Source organism: Mobula birostris, chromosome 1 (genome assembly GCF_030028105.1).
Source record: "Mobula birostris isolate sMobBir1 chromosome 1, sMobBir1.hap1, whole genome shotgun sequence".
In the NCBI taxonomy this organism is placed as follows: Eukaryota; Metazoa; Chordata; class Chondrichthyes; order Myliobatiformes; family Myliobatidae; genus Mobula; species Mobula birostris.
Window position 1 is genome coordinate 130,386,391 of NC_092370.1, and position 18,269 is coordinate 130,404,659.

The 18,269-nt window shown below is 42.6% G+C and overlaps 1 protein-coding gene and 1 pseudogene across 3 annotated transcripts in view; both read left to right on the top strand.

Moving 5' to 3' along the window:
• The window catches only part of LOC140199784 (sorting nexin-31-like), a 143,484-nt gene that overhangs the window by 9,205 nt on the left and 116,010 nt on the right, over positions 1–18,269 (top strand). The gene's annotated exons all lie outside the window — the stretch shown is intronic.
• Positions 8,625–8,928, top strand: LOC140196358 (small ribosomal subunit protein eS21-like; annotated as a pseudogene).

The following is an 18,269-nucleotide window of genomic DNA, read 5'->3' on the forward strand; positions in this document are numbered from 1 at the left end:
ATCATTCCACGGTCAAAGTCACACACATCTCATTTCTGCCACATTCTGATGTTTGATCTGAACCTCTTGACCATGTCTGCCTGTTTTTATGCATGGAGTTGCTGCCACATGATTGGCTGATCAGATATTTCTGTTGCTGAGCAGGTGTACCTAATAAAGTGGCCACTGAGTGTGCGTACTCTAATAAATTTACTTTGACTTTGAGTTTCAGTGTCCCAGCTGTAATTTACATGCTACACCTGTTTAGCAATGCATTATTCAAAGGAAGATGGCCACACTGAAATTTTAACAGAATAGCATTTGCTGAGGCAGCTGAAGGAGATAACAACAGGAAGTGCTAGAATTGTTCAGAAGGTCAGGCAGCATCCAGCAGGTTCCAGCTTTGGTTTTTATCTCAGATCTGCAGTTTCAGTTTTCTGAGGGAGATAACAATTTGGCAAAGGAGATATTGGCTTGAGTGTCGATGTGCTCAAAGCTAAGTACTTAGTTTTGTGCACTAATTTGTTTAATGGTGTGTAAAGGAATATTACAGACCACTCTTATATTTTTGTCTTACCCTAGAAATAACTGGGATTTAACATAGAGTTAAATCTAAGTGATTTTTATCTGCTTCAGGCAATTCTGATTTTTTTTTTCATTTGTCACTTGTCTGATGACTGCAGCCAGTTGGTATGTTTGTGTTTTTAACTTGATCCTTCTGGTGTAAAAATGCCAGAGTGTAATGCACATTCCAGTATGCTCAGATTTCAGCAACACACACACAATGCTGGAGGAAGTCAGCAGGTCAGGCAACATCTATGGAAAAGAGTAAACAGTCGATGTTTTGAGCCAAGACCCTTCATCAGGACTGGAGAAAAAAAAAGATGAGGAGTCAGAATTAAGAGGGAGCGGAGGAAGAAACACAAGCTAATAGCTGAAACTGGGAGGAGAGGGATGAAGTAAAGAGCTGGGAAGTTGGTGAAAGAGATACAGGGTTGGAGAAGGGGGAATCTGATAGGAGGGAACAGAAAGCCATAGAAGAAAGGGGGAGGAGCACCAGAGGGAGGTGATGGGCAGGTAAGGAGATGAGGTGAGAGAGGGAAATGGAAATGTGGAAGGAAAGTGGGGGGTCATTACCAGAGATTTGAGAAATCTATGTTCATGCTATCAGTTTGGAGGCTACCCAGATGGAATATAATGTGTTGCTCCTTCAACCTGAATGTGGCCTTATCACGACAGTAGAGGAAGCCATGGACTGACATGTTGGAATGGGAAGAGGAATTATATTGGGTGGCCACTGGGAGATCCCACTTTTTCTGGCAGATGAAGCATAGTTGCTTGGCAAAGCGGTGTCCCAATTTACGTTGGGTCTCACCGATATCGAACAGGTCACACTGGGAGCACCAGACATGGTATATGACTCCAACAGACTCACAGGTGAAGTGTTGCCTCACCTGGAAGGACTGTTTAGGGCCCTGGATGGTAGTGAGGTAGGAGGTGTAGGGGCAGGTATAGCACTTGTTTCGCTTGCAAGGCGGGAGATCAGTGGGGAGGGACGAATGGACAAGGGAGTTGCATAGGGAGTGATCCCTGCGGAAAGCAGGAAGTTGGGGGAAGAGGGAAAGATGTGCTTGGAGGTAGGATTTTGTTGGAGGTGGTGTAAATGCTGGAGAATTATGTGCTGGACGTGGACGCTAGTTGGGTGGTAGGTGAGGACAACAGGAACCCTATCTCTGGTGGGCTGGCAGGAAGAGATGAGGTTGAGGGCACCATTGATGGTGGAGGAAGGGAAGCCCCTTCCTTTGAAGAAGGAGGACATCATCTTAGTCCTGGAATGAAAAACCTCATCCTGAAAGCAGACTACTACTCAGGCTGCAGTGCTGATTAACATTGTGCATTATTTCCACAAAATATTTCTCTTCTTCACAGATGCTGCTCTGTTATTTTTACTCACTACTCTTACTCTCTTTTTGCACAACGTTTAATTATTTATACATATATATTTCTTAATTTAAGTGATAGTATATTTTATGTATTTCACTGTACAGCTGCCGTGTCAGGCTGTTAGACTTCTTAACACCCTGCTGCCACCCAGCACACATGTACACCCTGTATGAATGTCCTGCTGCCCCCACACCTTCCCTCAACTGACAGACACACTCTCCTCCTGCACTGGTCACTTTTCATCCTCTGTTGCTGCTGTTTCTCATATTCATACGAGCACTTGTTTTATTCTAATAGTGCCTGTAACATGATATTGTCTTATATAAACCTGCTCTCTCACTTTGTCAATCTTCAGGCCATGCCACAGGGACTTGTGCTAATATTCTTGTGTGAGTGTATACGTTGGATCGTAGCTATGCTGTTTGTGACCGTGTGTGACTACTTTCACTGTGTTTTGCACCTTGGCCCCAGCGGAACAATGTTTCGTTTAGCACGTGTATTGTTGAATGACAATGAACATGAACTCGAGATGGAAGTCGGAATAACGTACGCACAATAACTGTATATCAAAGAAAGGTTTATAATCTTTCTATGTTAGAGTTTTTGGGCATATTTGAGTATAATTACCTGTAGGCATAAAGCTGAGTCCTTGCAAGTACAACTTTGTTTCATTTCTTAAAAAATCTTGTTTTCTGGCATAAGAGAACACAAGGAATAGGAGCAGGAGTTGGCCATCTGGCCCATTGAGCCTGCTCCACCATTCAATAAGATCATGGCTGATCTGGCCATGGACTCATCTCCACCTACCTGCCTTTTTCCCGTAACCCCTAATACCCCTACTATACAAAAATCTATCCAACCTTGTCTCAAATATATTGATTGAAGTAGCCTCCACTGCTTTACTGAGCAGAGAATTCCACAGATTCACCACTCTCTGGGAAAAGCAGTTTCTCCTCATTGCCATCCTAAATCTAATCCCCTGAATCTTGAGGCTATGTCCCCTAGTTCTTGTCTCACCTACCAGTGGAAACAACTTTCCTGCCTCTACCTTATCTACACCTTTCAAAATTTTATTTGTTCCATAAGATCTCCTCTCATCCTTCTGAATTCCAGTGAGTACAGTCCCAGGCGACCCAACCTGTCCTCATAGTCTAACCTGCTGATCTCTGAAATCAACCTGGTGAATCTCCTCTGCACCGCCTCCAAAGCCCGTATATCCTTCCTCAAGTAAGGAGACCAGAATTGCACGCAGTACTCCAGGTACAGCCTCACCAGTTCCCTGTACAGTTGCAGGATAACCTCACTGCTCTTAAATTCAATCCCTCTGGCAATGAAGGCCAACACCCCATTTACCTTTTTGATAGCCTGCTGAACCTGCAGACCAACCTTTTGTGATTCATGCACAAGCACTCCCAAGTCCCTCTGCACAGCATGCTGCAATATTTTACTATTTAAACGACAATCAACCCTTTCATTTTTTTCCTTCCAAAGTGGATGATCTTGCACTTACCAATAAGAGTGATGAATCATGTTGGGCATTACTGATTGGTTAGTCTTGCCAACGTTATATTTGTTTGGTGTGGGGTTAAAGGATCAACTTGGTATTGCTCATGTATTTGCCAGTTAGATAGCAACCCACAGGCTAATGACCTTGGATGGATTCACTGCTTGGTCCCATCCATGTAATACAGAGTTATGTTCCTTTGTAGCGTTTGCATTGGACAGTTGGTTAAAATAACTTCCTTGATTCTAGTCTTTGTAGGTTTAATACCAGAAGTTTCATTCTGGTCACCTCATTATAGACATGTCATCTAAACCTTTGACAAATTTCTACACATGCACAGCAGAGTGTATCCTGACTGGTTGCATCACAGCCTGGTATGGAAAGACCAATATCCAAAAGCAGGTAAGCCTTGAAAAAGTAGTGGATCCAGCCTAGTCCATCATAGGAAAAACCCTCTTCACCATTCAAACACATTTACAAGGAGCACTGTCACAGGAAAGCAGCATCCATCATCAAAGACCCCCACCATCCTGGCATTATAAGATATTGAGAAATACTGATCGTGTGGATAGTCAGAGGCTTTTTCCCAGGGCTGAAATAGCTAGCACGAGAGGGCACAGTTTTAAGGTGCTTGGAAATAGGTACAAAGGAGATGTCAGGGTATGTTTTTTACACAGAGAGTGGTGAGTGCATGGAATGGGCTGCCGGTGACGGTGGTGGAGGTGGATACGATAGGGTATTTTAAGAGACTCCTGGACAGGTACATGGAGCTTAGAAAAATAGAGGCTGATGGGTAACCCTAGGTAATTTCTAAGGTAAGGTCATGTTCGGCACAGCTTTGTGGGCCGAAGGGCCTGTATTATGCTGTAGGTTTTCTGTTTCTATGTTTCTCACTGCTACTATCAGGAAGGAGGTACCTTTGGTTCCACACCACCAGGTTCAAGAACAGTTATTGTCTTTCACTCTGAAGGCTTTTAAACCAGTATGGTAACTTCACTCACCTAAACTATGGACTCATTTTTAAGGACTCTCGCGTTTTCAGAATTATTTATTTTATTTGCACAATTGTTTTCTTTTGCACATTGTTTGTTTCAGTCTGTGTTTGTAGTTTTTCTTGGTGGGCTGAAGGACCTGTTTCTCTGCTGTATCTCTCAGTAACACAGAGAAACTGATTAAACAAGAACATACAAATCTACAGTACATTACAGGCCCTTTGGCTCATAATGTTGCTCCGACCATGTAACCTACTCTAGAAACTGCCTACAATTTCCCTACTGCATAGCTCTCTATTTTTCTCAGCTCCATGTACCTATCTAAGAGGCTCCTAAGAGACCCTATTGTATCCGCTTCCACCACTGCCACTGGCAGTGCATTCCATGCACCCACCACTCTCTGTGTGGAAAACTTACCCCTGATATCCCCCTTGTACCTATTTCCAAGCACCATAGAACTATGCCCCCTCGTGTTAGCCATTTCAGCCCTGGGAAAAAGCCTCTGAATATCCACACGATCAATGCCTCTCATCATCTTATACACCTCCATCAGGTCACCTCTCATCCTCCTTCACTCTAAGGAGAAAAAAGCCAAGTTCACTTAACCTATTATCATAAGGTACACCCTCCATTCTAGGCAACATCCTTGTAAACCTCCACTGCGCTCTCTTAATAGCATCCACATCCTTCCTGTAGTGAGGTGACCAGAACTGAGCACAGTACTCCAAGTGGGGTCCAAGCTGTAACATTCTCTCCTGGCTCTTGAACTCAGCCCCACGGTTGATGAATGCCAATACACGATCATCATCATCATCAGGTGCCATGGCCCACACACTCCTGTTTCGGGTGAAGTGGATCAATTCATTGGTATTCATTTCCAGTTCTCTGGCTGCTGTCTCCATTATCATTTGTCTTTGTCTTCCTCTTGCTTTCTTCCCTTCAATCTTTCCCATAATTACCATGCATTTTGACTCCTCTTTCCTCATCACATGTCCAATGAAGTTACGTTGCCTTTTCATGATCTCATACATTATTTCTCTTTTCGTGCTTGCTCTGTTCATGACATCCTCATTAGATATTTGTTTCATCCATGGTATTCTTTGCATCCTCCTCAAAAACCACATCTCTGCTGCTTCAATTCATTTCCTCATGTTACTAGATATTGTCCGACATTCTGAGCCATATAACATAACTGGATAAACGTAACATTTCAGTACTCTGAGGCGGGTACACGATACACCTTCTTAACAACACTGTCAATCTACGCAGCAGCTATGAATGTCCTGTGGACATAGACCCCAAGATCTCTCAGATGCTCCACACTATCAAGAGTCTTACCATTAATATTATATTCTGTCTTCAAATTTGACCTACCAAAATGAATCACTTCACACTTATCTGGGTTAAAGTCCATCTGCCACTTCTCAGCCCAGTTCTGCATCCTATCGATGTCCCACTGTAGCCTCTGACAACCCTCCACACTATCCACAACACCACCAACCTTTGTGTCATCAGCAAACTTACTAACCCACTCTTCTACTTCTTCATCCAGATCATTTATAAAAATCACAAAGACGAGAGATCCCAGAACAGATCCCTGAGGCACACCACTGCTCGCCGACCTCCATGCAGAATACGAACCATCTACAGCCACTCTTTGCCTTCTGTGGGCAAGCCAGTTCTCAATCCACAAAGCAAGGTCTCCTGGGATCCCATGCCTCCTTACTTTCTGAAGGAGCCTTGCAGAGGGATCCTTATCAAGTGCCTCACTGAAATCCATATACACTACATGCACTGCTCTACCTTCATCAATGTGTTTTGTTAGTTCCTCAATCAGGCTTGTAAAACATGACTTGGCCTTGACAAAGCCATGCCGATTATCCCTAATCAGATTATGTCTCTCCAAATGCTCATAAATCCTGCCTCTCAGGATCTTCTCCCACAACTTGCCCACCACTGAAGTCAGACTCACTGGTCTATAATTTCCTGGGTTATCTCTACTCCCTTTCGTGAATAAGGGAACAACATTTGCAAACTTCTAATCCTCCGGTACTTCTCCCATCTCTATTAACAATGCAACGATCATCGCCAGAGGCTCAGCAATCTTCTTCTTCACTTCCCACAGTAGCCTGGGGTATATCTCATCCGGTCCTGGTGATTTATGTAACTTAATGCTTTTCAAAAACTTCAGCACATCCTCTTTCTTAATGTCTGTATGCTCAAGCGTTTCAGTCCACTCTAGGTCATCCCCATAATTGCCAAGGTCTTTTTCCCTGGTGAATGCTGAAGCAAAGTATTGATTAAGTACCTCTCCTACCTCCTCTGACTCCATGCACATGTTTCCACTATTGCACCTGATTGGTCCTATTCTCCACATATCCTTTTGCTCTTCACTTCAGATTAGGCAATCTATGTATACACTCAGTGGCTACTTTGTTAGGTACAGGGTGGAACACGGTGAGATCTGCTATTGTTGTAGCCATCCACTTCAAGGTTAGGCATGTTGTGCATTCAGAGGCACTCTTCTGCACACCACTGTTCTAACACGTGGTCATTTGAGTTACTCTCACCTTCCTGTCAATTTGAACCACTTTGCCCATTCTCCTTTGCCTTCTCTCATTTTCACTCACAGAACTGCTGCTCACTGGATGATTTTTTTTGTTTTTGGTACCCTTCTCTATAATCTTCAGAGACTGTGGTGTGTGAAAATCCCAGGAGATCACCAGTTTCTGAGATACTGAAACCACCCCATCTGGCACCAACAATCATTCCACGATCAGAGTTACTTGGATCACATTTCTTCTTATTCCGATATTTGGTCTGAACAACAACTGAACCTCTTGACTGTGTCTGCATGCTTTTATGCATTGTGATACTGCCACATGATTGGCTGATTAGATAGTTGCATCAATGAGCAGATGTTTCTAATAAAGTGACCACTGAGTATATATAAAGATTTGATTGAGAAATAAGCATTGTCAAAAAAAAGAAGGGAAGATCTCTTTCTCTCACCTTGTGTTAAAATAATGCCTTGGAATTTATAATGTCTATTTGCAATTCAGTTAATATCTAATCTGAAATGTAGGACTTTCGACAGTGTAGTACAGTGAGGGTTAAGGGAGATTTCGTGTTTAAGACTCTGGAACGGAACATGAAACAACGGTGTTTTGATTCAGGCGAACAGATAAAACTGAACCGTGGCTGCAATAGTTAAGAGCAGTGCCTTCCAGTTGTAACCAGAACTGCTTGTTGATAAAAACAGTTTCTGTTCTTCCAGTCCAGACAGGATTTACCAGAATATGTTCTTGCTCTTGAAGTCATTGCCTTGTAAGAGAAGGGGTACACTCCGGGTTTACCACCCTCTGCACCTTTTTCCGACCCTGTCCACTGGTGTTTCCTTACCAGTTGGTGATGCAACTAGTCTGAATGCTCTCCTCTGTAGAAATTTTCTGAAGTCTTTGTTAACATCAATTCTCTTCAAACTCTGAACTAAATATAGCCTCTGGCATGCTTTCTTCATAATATATACAATGTTGACACACAGGAAGTTGAAACTGCTCACCTTTTCCAATGCTGACCCTTCTAGAACTGGTTTGTGGTCCCTCGACTCACAATGAGAACTGGTGTGTCTTCCCTTCTCGAAGTACGCAATTGTTCTTACTGATGTTGAGTGCACGGTTGTTGTTGCAAGACCACTTCACCATCCGATGTGTGTCACTCCTGTACACTGCCTCTTTGCCATCTGAGATTCTGCCAACAGCAGTTGTGTCACCGGTGAACCAATAGATAGTGTTTACGCTGTGCCAAGCCACACCGACATCGGTATAGGGAGAGGGAACACAGCAATGGCTAAGCATGCATCCTTGAATTGGAAAAGGTGAGCAAGAGTTGCTGAGCGGGCAAAGAATTTGCGTGTGCAGGTCCTCCCTGAGTTACAAGTGCCTGATTTATATCTTTATTTAGAGATCCAGCATGGTAACAGGCCCAATGAGCCCACACCACCCAGTTACACTCATGCGACCAACAAACACATATGTCTTTGAAACGTGGGTGTAAACTGGAGCAGCTGGAGGAAGCCTATGTGGTCAGAGGGAGAACGTGCAAACTCCTTACAGACAGCAGTGGGAATTGAACTCGGGTCGCCCAACTGGGTGCAGATCACTATCACAAATGAATAAATGTCCTCTTACTTATCTAAATCCAACATGTAGAACGACGCAGGAGAATTCGTTGATCTTTGTGTTTCATGAAAATGCTCTGCTAGCAACTGAATTATTGGTGCCAAATGGTTTCATTCAAATCAACCTTGCTGAGGCTGATAAATTAACTGGGAAATTCAATGGAGAGCACAAAACCTATGCCATCCGTGGAGCTATTTGCAAGATGGGTGAATCAGATGATTGTGTCCTGAGGCTAGCAAAGAACGTTGGAATCATAGCCAAGGCTGTCTCGCAAGCAAAAGACATGTTTGGGGAGGCTGACTTTTGGAGAGCCGTTACATATAAATGAGAGCTCGGGAAATCAGTGGGTGGATTTTCTGGCTGCTCTGCAACTGCAGGCACCTTCTACTTTGTAGGAACTTACTTCATGACAATATCATAGCAACTTCTAGTGCAGAGGTTCCCAACATAGGGTCTATGGATCCCTTGCTTAACGGTATTGGTCTATGACATAAAAAAGGGTGGGAACACCTGCTGTAGAGAAATCTGAATGATTTGAGTTAAACACACTTATTTAACCACATGCCTCCCTTAGCTGACCTGGGTTTCATTTATATATGTTTCTGGGTGTCTGCATTTCCAACTTGTGAGCTGCTTGGGTAATGAACAGAGGTGTTCCACAGGGATCTTTTCTGCGACTCCTGCTCTTTGTGATTTTTATAAATGATGTGGAGGAGGAGGTGGAAGGGTGGATTAATAAGCTTTCAGATGTGGCGAAGGTTGGTGGTAGTGTGGATTATTTAAACGGTTGTCATAGGTCATAACAGGACAATGATAGGATGCAGAGCTGGACTGAGAAGTAGGAGTTGGAGTTTAATCTGGAGAAGAGATTCACTTCAGAAGGTTGAATTAGGGTTAATGGCAGGAATCTTAGCAGTGTGGAGGAACAGAGGGATGTTGGGGTCCAGGTCCATGGATCCCTCAAAGCTGCCACGCAAGTTAATAGGGTGGTTAGGAAAGCGAATGGTGCATTAGCCTTCATTAATTGGTGGATTACATTCGAGAGCCATAAGGTAATGTTGCAGCTTCCGGTTGAACTACATTTGGAATATTGTGTTCACTTCTAGTTGCCTCATTTATAGGATGGATGTGGAAGCCTTAGAGAGGGAGCAGAGGAGATTTATCAGGATGCCGCCTGGATTAGGTTGAATAGATTAGGAATTTGTTCCCTGGAAAATTTAGGAGAATGAGGAGAGATTTGATAGAGGTAAACAAAATTATGAGGGGTATTGATAGGGTTAATGGAAGCAGGTGTTTTCCACTGAGCTTGGGTGAAACTAGAAATGATGTCACAGGTTAAGGGTAGATGGTGAAATATCTAAGGGGAACATGAGGGGGATCTTCACTCCCAGGGTGGTGTGAGTGTGGAAGAAGCTGCCAGTGGAAGTGGTGGACGTGGGTTCAATTTCAAACTTTAAGAGAAGTTTTGGATATGGACAGGATGGGTATAGTCCGACTGCAGGTCGATGAGACTCAGCAGAATAACAGTTCGGCACAGACTACCTGGGCTGAGGGGACTGTTTCTGTGATGTAGTGTTCTCTGACTCTGTGAGAGACCATGTCGTATGGGGACAGGCTGAGTGAGCCCCAGGGAAAACCAGGGAAGATGAGAGGTGACTGGACCAAGTGGATGGCCAGCACACTTTCTTCTGGGGTGGCAGTGGATAATATATCAAGGAAAAATTTGATGGTGACTGCAGGAAAGAATAGGAGAGAGACTAGAGAGGTGGGTATTTCACACAGAGCAATGGAGGTAAGAGGCAGAGACTCATAGGCACACGGATGAAAGAAAAATGGGGGTCTGTGCAGGAGAGCAGGTTAGATTGATCTTGGAGTAGGTTACGGGGTCAGCAGGACATCATAGTCTGAAGGGCCTGTACTGTGCTGTTGTGTTCTGTGTTTAAAGTTGAAAGATTAGCTTTATTTGTCACATGTACATCAAAACATACAGTGAAATGTGTCATTCTGAAAGGCAATACAAAGAAAGTTGGACAAAAGGTTCCACTGATGTTGATGCAATTTTTTCAAGTGCTAACAAGCCTGCCAGTGAAATCTTATCCTTTGCAATCTCTCAAGGGAAGTTGGGAGGAGCTCTATCTATATGGAATGAAAATGCTTCTAAAATTGGGTAATGTTTGTGGAGAGAATTAAAAATAGAGCTATTGTTTTGGGTCAATGACTGCCCAGCTATTTAGCTAGAAGTAAGAAGGGATGAACTCCACCATGAACAGTGCCAAGTTCAACTGTGAAAGGAGGAGGGTTGGGCATGAAGCTAGAAACTCCATCCCGTAAAAACCCAGAGCTACGGAAATGCCAACAGAAGCTCCAAAGACTGCATCCCCGGCAGAGGAAGGGTCTTCACCTCGATGACATATGAAGTCGTGTGGGGAAAGTGGAAACCACAGGGCCAATCAACCTTTGGCCCAGGACAGAAGACTCTGGTGAGCTGCTGTCAGCAGCCTATTCCCCAGTAGGGGTGAATGGAACGAGAAGGACAACGTTAATTTCTCAGTAGGGGTGAATGGAATGAGAAGGACAATGTTAATTTCTCAGTAGGGGTGATTGGAACGAGAAGGACAATGTTAATTTCTCAGTAGGGGTGAATGGAATGAGAAAGACAATGTTAATTTCTCAGTAGGGGTGAATAGAACAAGAAAGACAATGTTAATTCCCCGGTAGGGGTGAATGGAACGAGAAGGACAATGTTAATTTCTCAGTAGGGGTGAATGGAATGAGAAAGACAATGTTAATTCCCCAGTAGGGATGAATGGAACGAGAAGGACAATGTTAATTTCTCAGTAGGGATGAATGGAACGAGAAGGACAATGTTAATTTCTCAGTAGGGGTGAATGGAAGGAGAAGGACAATGTTAATTTCTCAGTAGGGGTGAATGGAAGCAGAAGAAGGACAATGTTATACTTTGTAACTCTAAAATGCAGAGGATCAGAGGTATCCTGGGGTCCGAATCCATAGGAAACTCAAAGCTGCTGCGCAGGTTGACTCTGTGGTTAAGAAGGCATACGGCGTATTGGCCTTCATCAATCACGGGATTGAGTTTAGGAGCCGAGAGGTAATGTTGCAGCTATATAGGACCCTGGTCAGACTCCACTTGGAGTACTGTGCTCAATTCTGGTCACCTCACTACAGGAAGGATGTGGAAACCATAGAAAGGGTGCAGAGGGATGTTCCCTGGATGGGGCGCATGCCTTATGAGAATAGGTTGAGTGAACTCGGCCTTTTTTCCCTTGGAGCGATGGAGGATGAGAGGTGTCCTGATAGAGGTGTATAAGATGATGAGAGGCATTGGTCATGTGGATAGTCAGAAGCTTTTCCCCAGGGCTGAAATGGGTAGCATAAGAGGGCATAGTTTTAAGGAGCTTGGAAGTAGGCACAGAGATGTCAGGAGTAAGTTTTTTATGCAGAGAGTGGTCAGTGCGTGGAATGGGCAGCCGGCATCAGTGGTGGAGGTGGATATGACAGGGTCTTTTAAGAGATTCCTGGGCAGGTACATGGAGCTCAGAAAAATAGAGGGCTATGGGTAACCCTAGGTAATTTCTAAGGTAAGGACATGTTTGGCACAGCTTTGTGGGCCGAAGGGCCTGTATTGTGCTGTAGGTTTTCTATGTTTCTACGTTCTATGTTTCTAAAACACAAAACTAATTGGAAGGAAAACACAGGGACACTGGGACAAACATGTACTCTTCGTTTTCATCTTTAACATGGTGCGTACTTTTGACACGGTAGTGTAATGACATTCATGTACTTTTACATATATCTGTAAAAATTATGTAAACAAAGAATGCTTGATCAAACAGTATATTGTCAATATTACTCAAATATGAAATACACAACAGAGAAGAAGGAATTATGAAGTAATTTTAGTGTAAGTTACTGTTGATGTCTACACTCACCTGTTTATGATGTTGAGGGTTCTCTGGAAAAGAGCTCACACAGTAAGTGTTACGCTGTATGAATTCTCATTTGTCAGATAAGATATTAAACTTATCGTTAAATATTATTGTGACATGGTTGTGTCATGATGTATGCCATTCACGTACCGCTTACATATAACCTATAATGAATTATGTAAACAAAGGATGCTTAATCAAACAATATATTTACAGTATTACTGAAATATTAAATATACAACTCTCCTGCCTGCTTAGCTATAAAATCCAACTCAATAGAGAATGCATCTCAACTATATACACAGTATAGTATATAATACATCTTTTTATAGGCATCCGTTAGTCTCGTGATACACCATGGATTTACGCTTTGGAAGGTTTCCAGGGCGCAGGCCTGGGCAAGGTATGGAAGACCAGCAGTTGCCCATGCTGCAAGTCTCCCCTCTCCACACCACCGATGTTGTCCAAGGGAAGGGCATTAGGACCCATACAGCTTGGCACCGGTGTCGTCGCAGGCAATATGTGGTTAAGTGCCTTGCTCAAGGACACAACACGCTGCATCAGCTGAGGCTCGAACTAGCGACCTTCAAATCACTAGACCGACGCCTTAACCACTTGGCCATGCGCCAACATAATACATCTACTATATCAACAACCACAGCATAGTAAATTTTAAACTGTCCAATCCAATTCAGGCCTATAGATTTAATTGCTGTGGAGGATTTCTTACTCTTGTGAGATAATTCCCAGGGGGTGGGGTGAGAGGGAGTCACCTGCTTGGCAGGAGGGACCTGTGAAATGATCTCAGGTTCTGGGGCCTCCTCCAGGGTGGCTGTAGAAGTTGACTCTGGGACACCTTTCCTCTCAAACCATTGACTCAGCTCTCCTCGGCTAATTGGTATGTTGCCTCCAGATGACATCAGACGCAATCTCCACTGTGCAGAACAATGGTCCAGTCCAGTCCTTAATCTTGCCATCATCTCAATAGTCCCTCACTGCTTGTCCAGGAGTGAAACATCTAGCCTGCTCCTTTGAGGAGCCCTTAATTTGTCTCAGCTGTTTGTCCTGCAAACTCCTTCTGAGATTGGGTTTGAGGAGCACAAGAGATGACCCAGGAACAACATAGCTCATGGGTTGTTGGTTGCGGAGGGTGCTGCACTGCACCATGCAGGGAGGACATTGACGACCTTCTTATTCAGTGTTGTGTGTTCTGCTGATAATGCTTCCAGTGCATTTTTTTACACTCTGGACAAACCTTTCTGCCAAGCCATTTGTAGTTGGGTGGTACGGTTCAGATGTAAGATGTCATATTTCATTCATTTTCAGGAATGACTAAAACTGTTCTGCAACAAACCATTGTCACTGGTGAAGTGTACTGGAACACCAATCCTTGAGAAGAGGCTTCTCATCAAATCAATGGTGTGCGAGGCTGTAGTGGAGGCTGTTGGGAACACTTCTGGCCACTTTGTAGCTGCATCCACTACTACCAAGAAATTTGTGCTCACTATTGGTCTAGCAAATAATTCACCCTATTTATGAATCCCCTGCCAGGGTAATACAGGCCACTCCCAGGGATTGAGGGGTACTGCTGTTGGCATCTTTTGGAAATGTTGGCATCCTGAACAATGCATGGCAAGCTGCTCAATTTGCTGGTCTATCCCAGGCCATCAGACAAAGCTTTGAACCAACACTTTCGTTTCGACCATGACCAGATAGCTGGCATATAGCTCCTCCAACAACTGAGCCCTAGGCTTGGATGCTACAACTCACATTCCCCAGATAAGGCAAGGACAATTTCTTCTTGGCGCTGGTAAATATGGGGGAACTGGAATTTCTACTGCACATTCCAGCTATTTTGGGGTGTCATTTAGACCTGAACCAGTGTGGGATCTTTTTGGCTTCCCCTTTGGATCATCTGTGCAGTAACAGAGAGACTTTTGATTTGTATTGGTGAGAATACATGTAGAGGAGTATTTTCTTCTGTAAAGATTTCAGGTGTTTCCTTTTTGCATTGTGTTCTGAGCCCATAATCTTCTAATCTTCTTAACACTACCTTGGAGATTTTGGAGTTGTTCCTTGTCATCGTCACTGGGAACAATGATTTCATCCAGGTAACCAATGCTGTGCAGTTTTGCAGCATCTTCTCCATAGCTTTCTGCCAGAGTGCGAGTACAGATGCAACTTCAGAAATAAGCCTATTATAGTGATAAAGCTTTTTGTACTTGTTTATGCTCAGTAACACTTTGCAAAGATATCCTCTGTCCTGCTCAGAGGGTATTGATCTACTTTCAGTACTAGTTGATGGTGCCTTTAAAATCACCACAGATCCTGATAGACCCATTCTTCTTGGCCACTGAGACCATTGGCATTTCCACTCAAACTTGGAAAGAATTCCTTCAGCTGCCATGCAATCTAGCTCACTGGCTTCTTTATCACAGATGGTATAGGAACCGGCTGGGCTTTCTAAAACCTGTGTGTGGCATTTTCATTTAACACTATTTTATCTTTGATATATTTGAGTTTTCCAATGCCAGCCTTGAACTCTGCTGTGGCATCATCCAATACTTTCCTTAATTCACTTTCAATTGATTCTATTGCATGGGGAGGTAGCATGCAAATAGTAGATAGATCTTCAATCAAGTTGCAGTTGTCTCAGTGAATCACATCCCCACAATGCTGGTCCTCCTGTTTTTACCTTGTACAAGCCAAATGTGATTTGTTGTTTGTTGGATTTTGCTGCTATGAATGTGATTCCCAAAGAAGTCATCTTTTCTTCAATAGATGTTCTTAGTTGGATATCTGCAGGCTTCAGTTCAGTATCTTTGAAATGCCGTTCAAACTTATTTTGTGGAACGACTGAAACAGTTGAGTCAGTGTGCAATTCCATTTTAAGTAATTTGTTGTTGAGTTCTGGTGTAAGCCATGTTGCTTGCCTCTTGTTAGTTTTCACATTGTAAATCTGAAGGCTACTCAGTCCTGTGTAACTCTCATCAGTATCAGTTTTTTCATCAATAGCACATATATTAATGCTCTTCTGAAACTGTAACTTTTTATCTTTTTCTCTTCCCTGTGCAATTCATTTATCTTTGTCTGCCTAACATGCTCTTTGTATGTATCCCACTTTGTTGCATTTTCTGAAAGTTTCACATTTAATCTGCATTGGTCTGGTGTATGTGAGCTGCAGCCACAGCGGTAACACAATTTGTTCAGCCAAGCTAGTTTCTGTTTAGATGTTACAATTTAGTTCACACTCACCTTCAATTCTGACAGCAACTCAATTGCATCTCTGTCTGCTGATTCCATTGATACAGTAATTTCAACTGTGAGTTCTTCTTTGGTTAGCAGCTGTTTTTGTATGCTTTCTTGTAAGATTCCACAAACCAAATGATCTTGCATTTCATCATTAAACTCATTATTGAACTGACAATGTTGGGACAATTTCTTCAATTCAACCAAGTACACGGAAATGGACTCCCCTTCCTTTTGGTTCTGCTTAGAAACCCAAGTATTCATCAGTCAGCAATGGTTTCAGTTCTGAATATTCATGTGTTACATTCACAATGTCAGCATGGCTAATATTGGCTGGTTTGGTTGAAGCAGTTAAACTTCTAAGCAAACTGCATGCTTTTCCACCCATTGCACTCAGCAGCACTGACATTCATTTTTAATCATTCATTTCATTTGCTTCAAAATAGTGCTGAATTTGTTCAGTATACATCATCTAGTTATCTGTTGTGCAATTTAACACATCTATCTTTCCAATATAGCCAACCACTTCTGCTTCTTAAAAAAATTATTAATATTATTGTCACTTGGTACTCACTGTTTATGAACTCTTGGCTGTACTCGGTTGTTAATTTAGTTTGTTTTCTGCCTTTTTAAAAAAAAAAACTCGTACATCTTTCACTCCTTGCAAACAAAAGTGTGCTTTGCTTCAACAGGCAGGTAGTCATATCAGGTTCATTTTGAAACTTCTTCAATGCCACTGTTACGTTTTGTAACTCCAGAAACTAATTGAAAGATCAACATAGGAGCCAGGAAGCTTCACTGTTTAGTTATTTTTTCCACTTTTTTTTAGTGCTGCACTAAAATATGACATGGCGGTGTTATCACATAAGCCATTCACGTATCTCTTACGTATAATCCATCATGAATTATGTAAACAAACACAGAATGCTTACACAACCAACATATTTACAATATTAGGGGAGGAGAAGATGGCGACGCGATGCAACGCGTGCGGCTGCTCCAAAATAATATCGTATTTGTAAGTAGGTACCGTGCACAATCCTGATTTGATGGAGACAGACGTGAGAAGCACGGAGGAACATCTGGAGAAACTTCTGAAATGCCTGCTTTGCTGCCATTGCTACTGTGCGATCGAGAATCTCCGGAGGGGAAGGCTCCAAATCCTCAGCTTTGCCTATTGCCTGTTGCCAGGGCTGGGGTTGAAGTGCTCAACAGAGATGGTGCTCGGTGTCGGAGGCTCGAAGTTTTCGGACAGACTGAAGAGTCGTCTGTGGTCGGGTGCTTCCAGGGTGCTGCAACAGCAAGTTTCTCTTCCTTCTACCATCTGCGTGAGATGATGGGACTTCCGAGAGGCTTTGAGTCATTTTTTTTTTATCGTGTCCGTGGTCTGTTCTTTATCAAATTACGGTATTGCTTTGCACTGTTGTAACTATATGTTATAATTATGTGGTTTTTGTCAGTTTTTTTAGCCTTGGTTTGTCTTGTGTTTCTGTGCTATCATTCTGGAGGAACATAGTATCATTTCTTAATGCATGCATTACTAAATGACAATAAAAGAGGACTGCGTGTCCTCGTAATCTATATTAGTCAATTACATGTGATAAATAAATCTGAATCTGCACTTACCTTGGGTGGACATAAAAGACAAAATGTCACCCAGTTCAGGAACAGTTAATACCCATTATCTATCAGGGACAGTTAATACCCGATATCTATCAGGAACAGTTAATACCCGTTATCTATCAGGGACAGTTAATACCCATTAGCTATCAGGAACAGTTAATACCCATTATCTATCAGGGACAGTTAATACCCATTATCTATCAGGAACAGTTAATACCCGTTATCTATCAGGGACAGTTAATACCCATTATCTATCAGGGACAGTTAATACCCATTATCTATCAGGAACAGTTAATACCCGTTATCTATCAGGGACAGTTAATACCTGTTATCAATCAGGATCAGTTAATACCCGTTATCTATCAGGAACAGTTAATACCCATTATCTATCAGGAACAGTTAATACCCATTATCTATCAGGAACAGTTAATACCCATTATCTATCAGGAACAGTTAATACCCATTATCTATCAGGCTTCTGAAACAGCTTGGATAACTTCACTCAACTCTGAACTGATTTCACAATCAGTGGACCCAGCTTCAATAACTCTACAACTTGTGTTCCCAATCTTAGCTGTTTTACTATTATGATTTGTGTTTTTATATTTGAACAGTCTGTCTTTTGCACATTAGTTGATAGCCTTTGTGCGTAGTTTTTTTCATTGATTCTATTGTATTTTTCTGTTCTACTGTGAATGCTTGCAAAAAAATGAAACTCAGTGTAGTATGTGGTGGCACATATGTACTTTGATAATAAATTTATTTTAAACGTTGAAATTGCCCGATCTTCTGCATTATATTTTAAGTGATGTTTTGAGGTCTATTATTTGTCTCATTTGAACATAATATC